The following is a 16,629-nucleotide window of genomic DNA, read 5'->3' as shown; positions in this document are numbered from 1 at the left end:
CTAATTCATCAAGCCCCAAGTAGCGCCCGGGTTTTACCAGGCCGAGGATCGTACATTCACAGCAGAGACTCAGAATGCTCACGATGAACCAAACGTGCGACTGCCAATCTGATTGGCCGAAAGCTGGAGGCGGCACCAGCAAGCAGATGCCTACCCATCAAGGTGACACTGTGTCCACTTTCCACCAACATCACCGGCCCGTTCGGGTCAGACTGTCCCAAGGCTGGGGCCTAGGCAAGGACGTAGGAGAAAGTTTGATTTTGGGCAGGACACAACTTCAACATTTAAATACAAAGGATGATTCATTAGGGGGGAGACAAATTTAATATTGGGGGGGTACGTGTCGACCTCAGTTATGCCGCTGGGCCCATGGACTCCAGGTCACTATCTTCCCCAAAGAGCTTCAGGATAAAGGGGAGAGACCCAGTGGGTGGACTGGAGTAAACACATAGAGGGGCACTCGGAAAGCTCCAGAGCAAGACACCAAGAACGGAGCCCACATCTTACAACATGAGGAGCAGGCAGAACTTACATTTATGAATGCATAAAGATGACAGGAAGTCCCATCTGTGAAATTTTAAGTATGGTTTTGTAAGCTGACGGCAGAGATCCCAATCCAAGCTATATTAAACCCCTAGTTATTTTAAACAGCATTACAAGATCATCATCCCAGCCTTCATGAACACGTTAGAAGGACATTGTAATCAAAACGCATATAATACGCACAGGTTCAGCCAAGAATAACAAATCGTTTGTATAAATTAAGCTGGGCGCTCATGCACTATGGATGCATTGCATATCCTTGATACTTCGCTGTAAAACCCAAGAAAATCCATTGAAACAGTTCATTGCAGCAGCATCTTAAATAATAAATGTAGCACAACATCCGAAAAAGCAAATGGTTTATTCTGCTGCCTATGACAAATTATTAGTCAGTTTTGATAAAAATACCATACACTGCATTACACTAAAACGGAGAGATGGGGCTTGTGATTCTTACGCTCCTAATACGACAAATGCTCAGATAATCTGTCGGACTGCAGATAAAGTTAACAGGTTAAGGACTACGTCTTAAAACTTTAGTCAAGAAGTAGAAGAACAACAATAAATAATAATGATGATAATAATAATAATAAAAAAACTTCATGTTCCTGTCTAAAATCCATATCGGCTTAATAACGTTAAGTCCACTGGAGACAGACTCTTCGATTACTTATCGGTGCACAACCATGCAGCTCAGGAAATGCGCTTAGGTGTCCGTTTGCATGCCTCCAAATATCAAGACGCGTAAATATAGTGCTTATGGCCAACTTTCCAACTTTTTTTCATTAATAAATTACTTGTTTACGTATGTGTTTACTTGGGCACGTTCTTTGACTTTTACGCGAATGCACAACTGTTTCATTTAAAAGCAGCCGTACCCAATTGCATTACAGGACAAACACAAACACTTATAACACTTCCTCTAAGTCTAAAAAACAACAGAGATAACTAAGAGGGAGGCCATACAGAACAGATTATACACTGTTAAAATCCTAACTGCCTAACTCTCCTAACTCGCTCACAAGCATGAGTTGCCGGTTTCAAGCTACCCTCTCTGTGAATTGATTCTACGATGGACCTACTCGAATCTGAACGTACCGAAGCGGGGGATAAGCAGAGGGGGGACTTTACATTTAATGATTTGTTTAACGATAGTATACACTAAAGCAAACTATGAATTTTTATACATGCGTATAATAAGTTTTCTTTTAAAACAACCTCTACACAATGTAATATTTTACGCAGATACACCATTCACCACAGACTGTTTACCCCGTATCATAAAATGGAACATTCCACAATTTATTCCAGGGAAAGACTGACAGCTTTTTGGGTCATGAAGCAGCTGTTGAAGTCAGCGTTCAGCCCTCCCGCCGCAAGAATAAGAAATTAGTGTATTTTGAAGTAAATAACTAAAGCTTTTAACTTATGATCGGAAACTATTGTAAAATACAATTCACTGTAATTTATGCAATGAATGGGATCCACTTCTCAACACTGATGTTTTCGTAAGGAATCATAAACATGTGGAATGTTATTAAACAGATAGCCAGCTGGTTAGCAAACAATCACCCCCAAAAAACTGCATATGGTTAATTCAGGAATACCCAACAGCTTTCTTAATTATATGGCAAAACATTATGTATCCTATTGCTTTTTTCATGTAATCATTGTTTTACGTGGTTAAATCACTGTTGTTTGACAAACGTGGAAAACATTCAATAAATGACTCAGCTAAATGCGATTGTCTTTTCCTGAAAGTATAGAAAATTAAAAATAAAGTTTTCAGCTAAGAATGTGCAGTGAATAAAAAGCATTCACCTTCCATGTTAATATTCGCCTGGCTAATTCCACCTGGTCTTAAATTCTATCAAAAGAAGGAAAAGAAAAACACAGTGACCAAATTTCTTTGAAAGCTGAACGCAATTATAATCGTACTATATATATGTGTGTATATATGTTGTTACATAGCTGAGCTGGTTAAATCTTATGTATCTTGCCATTTCTCTGCTTATGTTGCATCTCTTGGTTCAGGAAGCCAGATAATAAAGTTTTAGGAGTTTTACTGCAGACCTAAATATCCTCCATCTTGGTGGGCAGCATTATTGTCTATTGTTTGATGCAGAGCTTTGCTGGGGCCACAGACAGAGAGAGAGAGAGAGAGAGAGAGGGGAGAGAGTACCCAAAGCCAAGCTGCTGAAATGGATTAAAATCATAATGTAATGCTTACTGCCTCTCTTGGCCCACTGGTGTAATTCACGCAAAAACAGCGGAGCAACTCTATGTTGTGGCTGTTATTAGTGTTGCTTGTTTTCACTGGGTCTGTCCCTATTTGCATCCTCTTTTTGAACACTAATTCAGCTTAAGTGTAGTTTAGTGCAGGAGAAGATAGCTTCCTCTAGCCCAGTTCTAAACGTTTTGATGATATTTTCTTCTGAAAAGGCGAAATGCGTAAGATGCGTATCTCTGGTTGTAGAGACCATCCTTCCTGCTGTGGACCAGGATAAGGAAAGAATGAACAGGATCTTCACTGAAACCTACCTTCTGCCATTGAAAGAAGAACCTTTATGGCTCTTTAAACTGCCTCTCAAAGAGGAACCTGGCCATGTGAAGCCATGTTTTCTGACTAAGCTGAGCAGATAGACACAATAGACTGAAGACATCAAACCAGGCATCCATGAGCTGCTGGGTGAACTTCATAAATTAGGAACGAGTTCCCATCTTATTGCTGAATGTCAGGGACAGACCTTAAAGGTGATTTTTTTTTTCCCTTTAGTGAAAGGAGAGATGATATTTCATAACAGACAGTGGATGGGGATTATCATGTGCTGTCAGTAACCATGTGGTTCAGACTAGTGGGCAGCGATCATCACAGTGCTGAGGATTCTGATGCCTCATTTCTCCACTCGGTAGCGTAAACCTACCAGAGCAGCCAGACTGGAACCGGCGACCATCGGATTCTGCCTCCTTAGACACCATACCCATGCTGTGCTTATTGGAAGTGCCTGGGTTTGCTGACACAGTCTTCATTTAACCCTTATATCACCTGTTTTCCTGCTAGAGTAGTGCAGGGTCCTTCCCTAATAGGGATCAGATGAGCTATAGGCGCCAGGGCAGAATGCAAGCACTACCCCCCTCCCCCCGACAAATACTCCCTGTTGTCTTGGCCAACATGAGTCTAGCCGCACTGGGGTTGGGGCCAGAAAATGAAACCACATCTTGGCATGGCCGAGAAAACCATCCACAAAATACGGCTCCAGCCACTGCAGTATTATAGACGGAGAGAGTCCCTACTAAGCTGAATGTTTTGTGGTAGACTTATTGAGGGGCTAATAAGCTCCCTTTTCTAATTCATTGCATCCATGCCAATAAAGGTGTCATTTCTGGACTTTGAGATAGCGTGCCATACGACAGCATGCATTACCATCCATTACGTCTCATGCTAACTGCGCGCTAACGCTACTGTTTTTTTTTAATCAGTGCTGGTCTTTTTCAGTAAGAGGGTAAATCCTCAGGGACCTGCATGGCGAAACGCTGGTGAATCTGTTTGTACAGCTGTATTTCTCGGAAGGTGACAGCTGCAGCATCTCGCTTCAGGAACGCCAGCCGAGAGCCCGGCCACCCAAAGCTTCCCCGGGACAGTCTCAGGTGGCAAGCCTGTGGAGAGAGCCAGTCATGGTGGTGGCGTGCGAGAATCGTGTCAAACATTCTCCTGCCCGCTGCGATGTTTCCACCTGCGCGGCTGGAACGGACCATTAAGAATAGTGTGGGAGCGTGACAGTGCGGAAGTCTGGGAGGTGCACGGGACTCAAGAGAGGCAGAGGAAAGGAGGAAGGCCAAGGAACAGGAGATGCAGAGGAAGCAAGAGGCACACCAGTGGCATACTTCCACCTCTTCCATCACTGATCCACTCACTTCCTCCTCTGGATGATTCTGATTGGCCCAGATTTCGTTATTTATGCCTGGTTGTGTAGCTGGCATCCAGGGCTGGGCACCTCCTCCGCAGCCTCGCTTGGAACAGCTGGCCTGCTCAGACACCTGCGATTGGGAGTACAGTTGGCTGGGTGCTCCTTAGGTACTCCTCATCCACCAGGAGGTGTCCCCACCTCCGTGAGCGTCATTACCATTCACTGCTCCCTAACAGCACATCATCAACAGCTTGCATTTCTCCCTGTCGCACAGAACCAGAATTCTAAAATCCTGGTGATCGGCATTTTGCCTCTCATGTCGCATTAATGAAATTGCTATTTTGCATTCTTATAATATGTAGGAAGTCTTGGGATTTCTTCCATGTCTGCAGTTTTTCATCTCGGCTTATTCATCTCTGCTTGTTCACAAAACCTAATCTATAAGCATTTGTGGGAATATGAAAATTATAAATAGTAGGAAGACGCAATGATCTGGACAGTTGAGACTGCCGCAGTGTCAGCTTTGAATGTCCACTGGAGAAAAATGGGCTATGAGACACGAGAATCCTGTTCAGTGCAGCCTCAATATCTCCATCTCCCGAAGATGCACACAGTAATTCTAGTTAAGGAGGGCACGGAGTGTAAGAGGAACATACTCCATCTAGTTTTGGGAAGGCTAAGCAGTGGCGAGTATTTTGTATGATACACATGTGATTTAGAAGCCAGAAAGCAGCTTATGCAATGACCACTGGGTCTGTGCATGTTAGGGCTGCAATCTGCTCTAACACTGAATCCAAATAGGGGCATGCTGGGACGACCAAGAGGTGAATGTGTTGTTTTTTTGACAGTGCTTATGAATGTGTAATCACTCTCTATCACTGTGTAAGCATGTCTTTACGCATGTATGTGTATGTAGGTTGTGCAGTTTTGTGTTTTTATGTATGAGTGTGTGTATAAGCGTGTCTCCTGTATTATCTAGAGTGTGAGCATGCCTGTGTGTGCGTGTGTGTGTGTGTGTGTGTGTGTGTCCGCAGGCTTTTCTGGTGCTGGGAGGGGACTCAGCAGATGTGTGTCTCCTGCAGCAGCCAGGGAGAGCACACCCTCCCCCCCCCCCCAGCCCTGCACCTCTCTGTGTCTGTGGTTTGTTCGCTGGCTTAGGCTGGGGATCGGGGGAGGGGTGGGACCCTGTGGGGGAGCAAGGGGCCCCATCGCTAACTGCCCTGGGGCAGAATAGCACACAACATACACAGCGAAAGTTCACGTCTGATGGTTTTGCCGCGGCGACGCCGTCAGATGAAAAACCAAACCATAAGGCCGAAAACTAAAAACATGACCGATTCAACAATAAATGAATGGAGTCTGATATAAATGTTTATTGCTTTTGTGTATATGGTTTAATGCATTATGCATGTGGCGAAACTGTGCATTTAAAACCTTTATAGGAATAACAGTGAAGGAGGTTCAGATACATACCAATATATGGAATCCATTTCAAATTTTGAGGTGTCCTTGCTTTTGGATGCTTTGCAGAAAAATTGCAGTTGCCTGTGAAGAAGAGTAGTTTGTGTGAAACAAAGACAGAGGCAGATGCCCCGAGAAGAGAAGCTGTTCAGGCTCCAGATGATCAGGGAGTCACGACATAGAATTAGTGCATGGCAGAGCAAACGTATGGAGGAATCTGCACACTGCACAGATAACAGATAAGAGAATTAGCAAACGATCCTATAGGAGAATAGGCATATGATGGAGCTAATGTATAGCAGAATTAGTGCAGCACATTCTCCTTAGAGAGAGGAGAGTAGGGATTGTGGATAGGGGTCAATTGCAGGACAGAATACTACATAGAACGGCCAGGTGCAAGGAGATGTGTCTTGTCAATGTGATAAGTTAGTATGTTGCAGTGTATTGTTTAGTAAATGTGTAAATGTAGCACTGTCAGATTCAGAGAGATGGTATTTGATCCTGGATGTATGCTTGTATATTGCTGGGCTGACAACAAAGATCTCTTGACTACTTGTGTGTTATTGTATATTGTGTGTAAATTGAATATTTCTTGTTATTGTTCGTTATTCTGTTTATTTGCCATCTATTGTTCTCCATTGTTACATGTTGTTTATGTCTGCGGCGAGGTACACAATCAAGTATTTCACCGTACATGCATTTATACAAATACCTATCAAAGTTTTTGAATCCTTGAATCACTTTATTAGACAATGATATTAGAAGAATATGTGTCTTTTGTCAGCCCACAAGCTGACTCGGATGCCCCCAGGACGGAGAGGTTGGACACTTCTGGGGGCAGAGGTTGGAGGATCTTCTGATTCAGTCTCAGGGTGTCCCTTGGGCCTTCTTAGGCAACTTGGATGACAAAGTGGCTTTATAATTAACCCCAGCAAGTTCATCTGCCCCCCCCTAATCATCCATCCCCCACTGCAATCCAAGCACACTGATGAATCACTGCCTCTAAAGAACAATACACAACATGGTGGTTTTGTGCCAAGGATTCGTCTCACACCTCAGAGCGGTTACCTGTGGCTTAATGCAGCTTTGTGCCCCTTCACATCTGAAGATATGCATGTAAAAAATCCTCCTTGGTTAGGTTTGGTTATTTTAGTATTTCGACATTTCCTACACCGGGGTTGTTTTGCTAGTTTACCGTGTAGAATGGCCAGTGTTCATTGGCTGCTGTAAATCATGTGCTTGTGCGTATGCCCCATGTCACAGGTAAAGGCAGGGACTTGCAAGCTAATGCTAGGTTCCTGCTATGGATCGTCGTTGTACCCTCAAACAATGCATGCATAAGGGAGGGGAACAACTGGACGTCTTTGGACAGACCATAGTCAGGTGTTGAACCTACTCTTTCACTTGACCTGTGCCTCATTCCCTATTATACGAGTGGGTTCTGTTTTTCCCCAAAGCTCACAGAATACAGACCTAGAAATCCAAGCCTCCATCCAGTTGTAGTCCTTCCCAAGACCCAAGGCTCAGTTTGACTTCCCCTGTACTTGTACTAAAGCCAAAATGGCTGTCATCCATTTTTATTCCTCTCCACTAGCCAACATCTCCACTAACCATCATTCCCCCCTGCCCCCATGGCACCTAGTTCTGTTCTCTTGCACCAGGTTCTGTGGATTGCTGCAGGGAAATATCTGTCTAAGCAACCGGATATAAGCCAAATGTTTCCTTGGATAAAAGTGTCACGTGAAACCAAATTTGTTCAGTTGACTGAAAGCCTTATTGTCACAGCATCTCTTTGGATTGGAGTCCCTTTGCTGAGTTTTGCTTTATTTTTCCACTCTGTTGGTCTGATATGTTTATGTCAGGCAGGGTGTTTGCATACATGGAGTGAAATCCATTCAGAGTCTTCCAGAGACAGCTTATTCATCCTGTCAAGCCTGCAAGTATATTTGGCACCCCTGGTGCTGGACCGTACTCGTGAATATGCACCCGTACTGGTTACCTCAACTGTCTAGACAAGGACCTAGTATGGCAAAGATGCCTGGAACAAAGCATGTCTTTAGCTCTTAAAAGACCGTTCAGAGATTGTCTTCGTCCTGCCAACACATTGTGTGTGCTCACCTAGACTTTTATTGACAACTGTGTTCAAAATGCTACCCGGATAAAACAGAATCATTATTTTCTCATTGCTGCAAGCCAGTGTTGTGGCCACATTAGTGGAAACAGCCCAAATTAGCGTTTGCGGTTGAGATGCAGGATTCTACGGAATAAATTTCGTCTTTCAGCCGGCTCAGACTGCCGTTCGCTCTGCGGCCTGCGTTTCAGGACCCGACAAAATGAAGCCCGCAGTAATAAATAAATAGGCCATATTAAGTCACAGTTTGTTTCATAATCTCCACCTGACCTCTTTACACTCTGTCCTGTCTCTCTCTCTGTCTTCCAATCCCCTTTTCATTCTCTGTCTGCATTTATTTCACCCACTGGCGCTTTTCCTTTCTCTCCTTTTGGTTTTTGGACATGCCCCACCAAAATCTAAAGGCGAGAAAAGCTGTGTGCCACCACATTACACAGAAGGACATCTTCAGTCTCCCAAATGACGCCAGTTTACTCATTAAGACACCCAAAATATGATTCATGCTTATCCTTTGATATCCCGATATGCTCATGCTCCCCATGTTGTGAACATGGATGAAGTTGCATGTGTGGAAAAAACACAGTAGGCGGTGGGCCAGGGAAGAGAATTAGCATATACAGGCTCGAATTATGTATGATATCCCAACAGTGGTGGAAAAAAGATTTGAAGGTAAGAAAGAGCTGAATGCTTCTCCAGCTGTGTACTTGGGTGTGGGTGGCATAATACTAATATTGACAAACTTCAATGTCTGGAGGGAGAGACGGGTGGATCTGATACTGCCTGTGTATCTGTAAAGGCATGGCTTATGATAGGGGGAGAGTTGGGTCGTCATCTGTCACTGGAAACTGCACCTTGTATCAGCTGCCAGCTGTACCGGAATGCCACTATCCGCGGATACGTGACTCATCTCATTAAAGATCCAAAGAGAGCAGTACTTCACAATACACAGAGAGAAGTTCATTACAATGTATGGGCAGCCATATCTTAAACTGCAGGGATACGAATACGTAGCGTTTCTGTACCTAAAGGAATACAAAGCAAACCCTATTCGTGGTGTGAAATGGACACCTACCAGTCAGCCTCTATTCCTGCTGGTGGCTTTGAAGGTCTGACTTGCCGCTTGCGAGGAGGAGAGTTTAACCTGAATTCCTCCTGTAAAACATCTAGTTTTCAACGTAAGTCAAATCTCCAAGCACACCATCCTGGGGCAAGAGAGTCTGCATGTGGGACGACAAAACAGGCATATTGAGTTGCATGTATGATCATGTAAAATTGCTTGGCAAAAAAAAAAAATCTAAACAATATAATATTAATAAATCAAAATAATAAAGGGCGTAACGTTAGGCTCTGGAGTGAGTCTTTTGCTGTGTTCGGGGAGCCCTGCAGTGCATGCTGGGTAGAAATCTAGGCCACGTCGGCCTCTATTAGACCAGGAACTCTGTAGCTGTAGAAGGTAATTGGCATATTATGGCATAATTGGCATATCTAGGAAAAAATGGGAACATACCAACCCCTTTTAATCCCTAATTAGCCTAACCCCTCCCATGATTTTCCTCCACCCATGAACCATGTTAATGAATAGGCTTCCAAACCACGACCCCCCCCCCCCCCACCCCCAGCCAAGGACTACTATGCAGCAACTCAGGGGGCAAATTTAAGGCTGTGCACATACAGATACACCCCACAATTTACCACAGCACAGGGTCCCTTTGGAGAAACCTCAACGACATTTGTGAGATACGTGCAATTCTTACCATTCCCGACTCTTTGCATATTCTATGCGACTTGTCCACTGGCTGTGTTTAATGCCAGGAAATGCACAGCCTCTATACCTACCTGATCATTCAGGGGGACAGTGTTCATCAGGACACTTGTCTATAATGCTTAAATGTGCGGTGGCAGATTACAGGGTAAGGCCCAAAAGACGATTTGGTCTCACATCTATTAAACAAAGGCTAATTTGTGGAGAATAGTGAGCGCTCGAAGGAGGAGAGATGTGATGTACGGTGACATTTTTTTGTCTATCACTCTTTTCCTTTCTATCACCGTTTCTCACTCTGCACCTCAATCTCTCAGTAGAACAATCTGTGTGTGTATTGATATTTAAATATCCCGCAAAGTGAAGCATATTTGTTTCCAAAAGCAAGCACACAGTAGGGGTTTGTGTAAAATAACAGACAGGCGTAGTATCAACATCTACAGTCATGCATTTGGAAAAATCCTGTTTTCCCTATTTCTTTTGTTTCACATTGAGCAGAACAGAATATTTTCGCAAATGTATATAATTAGCAGTAAAATGTAATTTTTTGTTGTTTGCGTATGTTGTAAGGGACTCTGCTTTTCCCTGAAAGTGATAACCCCTGCCCCCCGCCCCCAGTCCGGCTGGTTCATGCCCCCCCCCCCCGTGAACATTCATCTCCCTGGTCCACCAAACCTCACACAGACGGCTGGAAATCACCACGGGAAATCACCACGGGAAATCACCATGGCCAGATCGGCCGAATATCATTTGTTCTTCGGTAAGCCTGCTTTTGCTTTGGTTGAACCACATTTTCCCTCCCGTATATTTTTCTGCAGCCTATGCTTTTAACAAAGTGCCATTTAAATTTTGCAGTGGAAGTGTATTGATGTTGTGGTGTTATAACCAGTCATTTATTATTGCCATGATAAACTGGATAAATGTTTATGGATGGATGGAAGAACGGGTTGACGGATGGATGGATGGATGGATGGATTTCCTGGAGATTTTGAAAATAAGGGCATTTTTATACGTATTTCATGTTTGAAGTACACCAGTGCACCTTTGGAAATCATGTGACAGGTATATTGTTTCGTTCATTTTATCTACCTATTTTCCTTTCTGTTTAGGTCCTTTGGGGCTGCAGGAACCTTATTGCACACATAAACACAAAAATGAGGAATTAATAAGAGCCAAGAACGGAGCAAACAGGAATGGAGAAGTGAATGAGGAAGACTATCTCCCATAATCTTTAGATGAGCCTTCGCGATAACAGAAGGTTGTAAGTTGCCTCTTCCTGTTTTGTATTTCTACTCCACAGTTCAATCATTTCCCCACGGTCTGAAAAGGAGCTTGGGTGTTTATTAAGGGGAAAATCTGCAACTGTTTAAATATTATTTGCTTAGTTTGGGCAGAGGTGGACATTTGCAAAAAGTAAAAATCCAGATCAAGACTTTGTTTTGACCAACCTGTTGAGTGACCCTGTGACTGTGATGCTTTATGTGCAGTTGTGTTATGGAGACAGTGGGGTGTTCTGATGTCCTACACCTTGAAGGTTGTATGTTCAGACGCCACCTTTGTCCTACATGTCTGTCTTCTGTCCCTTTCTGCTGGGCTTTCTCCTTCTCTTGTTTGGTTCTGCATGTGGCCTGGAATCCCAGTCTTAGGTTCCCCAGGTTCTAGGTGACTCTGTCTAGGAAAGGCAGTCTATAGATTGATGGGGATTTGCCAAGATAGGCAGTTCCTTCTACACTGATTTCATCCCAATGCAATGTGAAATTCTCATGTTCCATCTGTATCCAAAGTGTCCTCTAACCTGCTGAAACAGCTTGTCAAATGAACACCAGCATTTTAATCTTGTGCCTGATGTGACAATGCTATCATAGGAGGAGAACATGTGACAGACTGTAAGCTAAATCTGTCCCCAAGTACATCTAGTACGTCCGACGGTAGGTTAACAGGGATATGGTGACGGGATGCATTTTTATTTGGGTGGGTGCAGTAACTTAGCCTCGGTGGAGGTAGTGGGGGCCGTGATTGGTCCCTGCGGACGGATGTCTCAGTCAAAGCCTCTCAACAGCAGTGTAGCATGAGCTTCCAGATCCAGGCCTGCAGTTTGTGTGTGTGTGTGTGTGTTTGTGTGCGTGGGGGTGGAGGGTCATAATCGCTGTGCTCTGGCTTCTCGAGAGCCTCCTCCCCCCAGCACGGGCCCCATGCTCCCCCTGCCCCCACCAGTTTTTTAGCTCCAGTGTGGTCTCATTCAGAAATCAGACACAGCTCGAAGAAAATGGATTATGTTTATATTACATTGTGGGGACCAAATGTTCCGCACAATGTAATAAAAAGCTGCTATTTTGACGTTATGGGGACCATTTTACAGGTCCCCACAAAGATCAGTGAATGCAGTCAAAAAACTAAAAATGCCAAAAGTCTTGTATTTTGTTTGGTTACTCATGGTTAAGGTTAGGGCTGGGTAGGGGTTAAGGTCATCATGTTGGGGTTAGGGTTTTCCCCATAGAAATGAATGGAGAGTCCCCACAAAGATATAAACCTGTGTGTGTGTGTGTGTGTGTGTGTGTGTGTGCGTGTTTGGGCAGGGGGGTGCCCCCTTTTATTGCAAGCTCCAGGGAAGCTTATTCAATTAAAAAAGAGACTATCTCAACTGTGCTGCTTTTCACAACCCTGGCGGCTGGTTTGACTGTACAGTAGATGCCCTAAACAGTCGCCCCTCAGACTGAAACAAAATGCAGGCAAAAGCCAGACACCCAATAAAGGCTACAGCCATGTGCACATGCACAGGAATATTTCATGACATGTACGACACGCATGTGCACGGAGCGGAATGATGCACGGCATGTTTGTATGTGCATATATAGCCTCCCGTTATTAATTAAGGTGATTCTGGTTAAATGGCATTTTTATTAAAGTCAACTGGGTCTCAGAGCAATCAAACCTCCCAGGCACAACCTTCATCAGCTGTAAGCCTAAGTTTTGTGTCATGTGTTAAGATGCTGTGCGTCACGTCCAGAGCTGCTGTCGGCTCCTGCCCTCTTTTAAGCTGCCTCAGGTGATAAACATGCCGGTCACATCCAATGCTTCTACTTAGGCAAAATAGAAGGTAGCGATCGTGTGCCGAACATCTATCATATCAGCCTGTGATTAACATCCAACCTGGGCATGAGTCTAGCTAAGTACAACAGCAAAGACGGAAATGAAGGACAATCTCCACTATGGAGGAAGCTTGGGGCAAAAATCATGAACCCCTCCCCCCCCCCCCCTCATTAATGTCTGGGATGAGTTTCAGGGATGTTTCGAGTAGAAAGCAATCCTCGCATCAATGAAGTGACCCATTTCAGTTCTCCCTTGGCAAGGCGTCCGAGATCCAAATCCAGTCACCCCTTAAACTCTGACTACAAGTAAAACAGAACCTGAACACAGCTTAGCACATATTTCACCTGGTGGTTTCAAATACGTGTGAAACTATATATATAATCATATGAATCACGGAATTATAATGACTTTTTAATTTCTGTCACCAAGTGAGATATGTGTTTGCCAAACAACACATTTTGAGTTCATTAGAAAGATGGTTTATGTATAGCCTAGTGTATCAGCAAAATAATGTTATATAACTCTCCCAAATTTGGTTGTTCAGTAAGTTCCATGAGGTTGGATGCTGGAGACATGAGTAACCATTGAAAAGACCAAAGATGAGTTCTTGTATCTAAATTATTTTATTATTTGTATGGTAGCACTTTACTTGAGGTGGTCACTTAGTAACTCAGTCACTAGTCAAGTACAAATCATGAACAAACAGAATAACTGCATGAAATACATTAACCGTTATGCTCAATTCATGATGGATGAACATGGGATCAGTATATAACTTACACTTAATTTCTGGTCAATTAATGCATTAAGTAAGAGTGTACTACTACATTATTCGTAACCATTTGTATTGTGTAACTCTTCTTGGCCCCACAACCCTGAATAATGGTTACAGAAAATGGATGGCTGGTTGAATGGATGGTTGGATGGATGGATGTAACTCTTCTTGGAATTTTCAGATGATCAAATTCATAAGGAAATTCAATGGTGATATGTTATGTACCTAACCAACCATATCTGGCTGTCCTCTTCAATGTTTCTCATACAAACGTTTCATGTTGGCCCCCCGCAATGAGTGCTCACACATTGTGACATCACTATGCCTTCCTCTTCCTAAGGGACTGGCCATATGGCTGGAAACCAGAGAGCTGCACCCTCAAACTGCAGACGGAGCTCCTCCATGACTGGGCAGCCTCCTTACACCTGCCCCTGCCCCATTGTCCCCTCGCTTTCATTTATAGGTGTAGACGTTGCGTCTTTCATGGAGTAATTGGGTTGAATATCTATGGTCTGGAGAGTCACTTGACTTTGCTGCTGGCATCTACCTATTCTGACTGTGTAGAAAAATACACATGGTTTAATAGGGGAGCTTTTTGCTGAAAGAATCAGTACTACTCACACCCTGGCGGTCGTCTGTGTATTTATGTACAAACTACATAGCTGTGCTGTGAGTGTAACTTTTCACTGGTCATTTAGATACATTTGTTACACAGTAACCAAAGTCTATGCAATCAATATTTACTTCACACATGTTTCGTCAAAGAGACCAACAAAGTCATGGCCACTCGGGTAGTGCAGCAGTCTGATGTTTTCAGGCATCATTTGTTGTACTGGATCACTTTTATAACTGCCACCCCATACTGGAGGTCTGAGAACAACTGGAAGATAATGTCTTTGTTCTTCATCTGAGCATATGATTTCAGGTGGAGAGTATGTTCATCCTTACTCTGAGCTACTTGCTCCACCCCTTTGTTGACCACTAGTTCATGATAGTCAGATCACAGTTGAGATTACTCAAAATGTGAAGTCGGCTGTTTATATACCCCCAAGTTTTACCGTTTATGAATAATATATCACTGCCCACCTTTGTGAGGAATGTTTTGTTTGATTAGGCTAATTTTATTATTTCATGACAATTAGAGGACCTCCATCTGGTGTGCCCAACTGCTTGATTGGGATAACATGGAAGAGGTATGGATTTATTTGATGCAATCACACCAGTTATGATCCGATGCTGAGCAAAAGGCTGGTCACTGTTATCTATGGAAGGAACTTACTGCAGGACCCAGAATGTTTGCAGAATGAGATCTTTCACAGTCTGAGACGCTCGTGCTTTATCACACATTGGTGATGCAACTCAACCTACTCTCATTGTACGGTGCTTGATTTATAGTTGGCAAATTCATTCTCCTTTCCTCTGTTGCTAGAGATGTTACTGCTTGTGCTTTGCAGCATTGTAGGCTGTTGTAGAGATAGACAAATACAAAAAAGCCAGCCAGATTCTGATGGCTGTTTTTTTTTTTACGTGCAGATGGTTGTAATTTGACCCTCTCTTAAACTAGAAGTGCCAACAGATTTGGAGAAGCAGTTTGAAATTCCCAGCTATAAATTCCATAGGTTTTAGATGGGGTGCACATTTGAGAAGACTTTGTGGAGACTGAATTGCTCAGAATGATGTTGCTCTTCCAGAAGATCTTGATCTCCACAGAAGACAGCAGATAATGCCCCTAGCCAATGTGTTCACTGATACAGAATTTTATACAGCACCTCAGTCCTGTTGTTTTTTGCTGCAGTGTTTTTTTGAAAGGAGGTCTTTACTATTCTCTGGTTGTTCCTCACACACATTCTCTCTCTATCCCTCTCTCTCTCTCTCTCTCTCTCTCTCTCTCTCTCCCTCTGCATGAGTGACTTGATGGAAGAAGCTTGTGGAATATAGTCATCAAAACGCTTTTCTGAGTTTGTTCAGGAAAAGTGATGCGTTCATTTTTCCAACAGAGAAACACACTGAAATCTCGGATGCCACCATTGTCCACTCCTATGTCTCGACGATCATTTGTGCTATTTTTTCATTCCACACCAATTCTCTCCTGGCCTCTTCTCTCGTACCTCCAGTAAGCCCTACCACTATTCATAGTTTTTGATGTGGGTGCCTGTACATGCTTGACCCCACACCTTAAATTGCAAATGTCCACCTGGTGTTGACTTGGTTCTTGTGCACTTCTGTTTTAGTTCCCATGGAAGGCCATGTAACACGTTGTAGACCATCACAATAGCAAACAATAGGAGAAGTCCCTCCAAGTCGCTGCCCTCAGTTTGACCTGGAAATGTTGACCACTACAATGCAGGCAAGAAGCCAGGATACCATAATGATTTGATTTAGTTTTATATGTCTTTCAGGACGGCAGCACACAGGCAAGGGAGCTGAGAAACACCCTTATATCTGCTATAAGTGACATGACATGTCACTCGTAATGAAAGGGTGGAAGAAGATCAGAAGTTAGTTGATGTTTGGGTAGGTACCAAAATTTAGAGGGGGGAGGCGGACTATACGTCTGTGTGGCTCTGCTAATATTATGAATATGCACTTGCAGGTCTAGCGTGCTAAATGGACCCAAATTCAAAGCTACCACTCTTGTAGCTTGAATGAGTATGCAAGTGTATGAGTCAGGAATGAGTCAGAAGGCTGTGTGTGTATGGGGTTGGGGGGGGGGGGGTGGACATGTCAGCCATTCCGTCTGCATAGCTTGTACTCTATGGAAAATCAGCTAACCAGTTCCGATGGGAACCATACTCTGCTAGGTGCTGTGAACAGGCCAACATTGTCAGCCACTCTCCATGAAAACCTTCAATCCATCATTTCATATTGTCCATCTTGCAGAAATGGCAAGTGTTGCTCCATAAGGAAGCGGCACCTACTTATTTATTCATCCACAGACAGAAAGACAGCATATGACTGGATT

This window comes from Paramormyrops kingsleyae, chromosome 21 (assembly GCF_048594095.1).
Source record: "Paramormyrops kingsleyae isolate MSU_618 chromosome 21, PKINGS_0.4, whole genome shotgun sequence".
Classification (NCBI taxonomy): domain Eukaryota; kingdom Metazoa; phylum Chordata; class Actinopteri; order Osteoglossiformes; family Mormyridae; genus Paramormyrops; species Paramormyrops kingsleyae.
The sequence above is the reverse complement of the archived record's forward strand: the minus strand, read 5'-3'. Positions refer to the sequence as shown.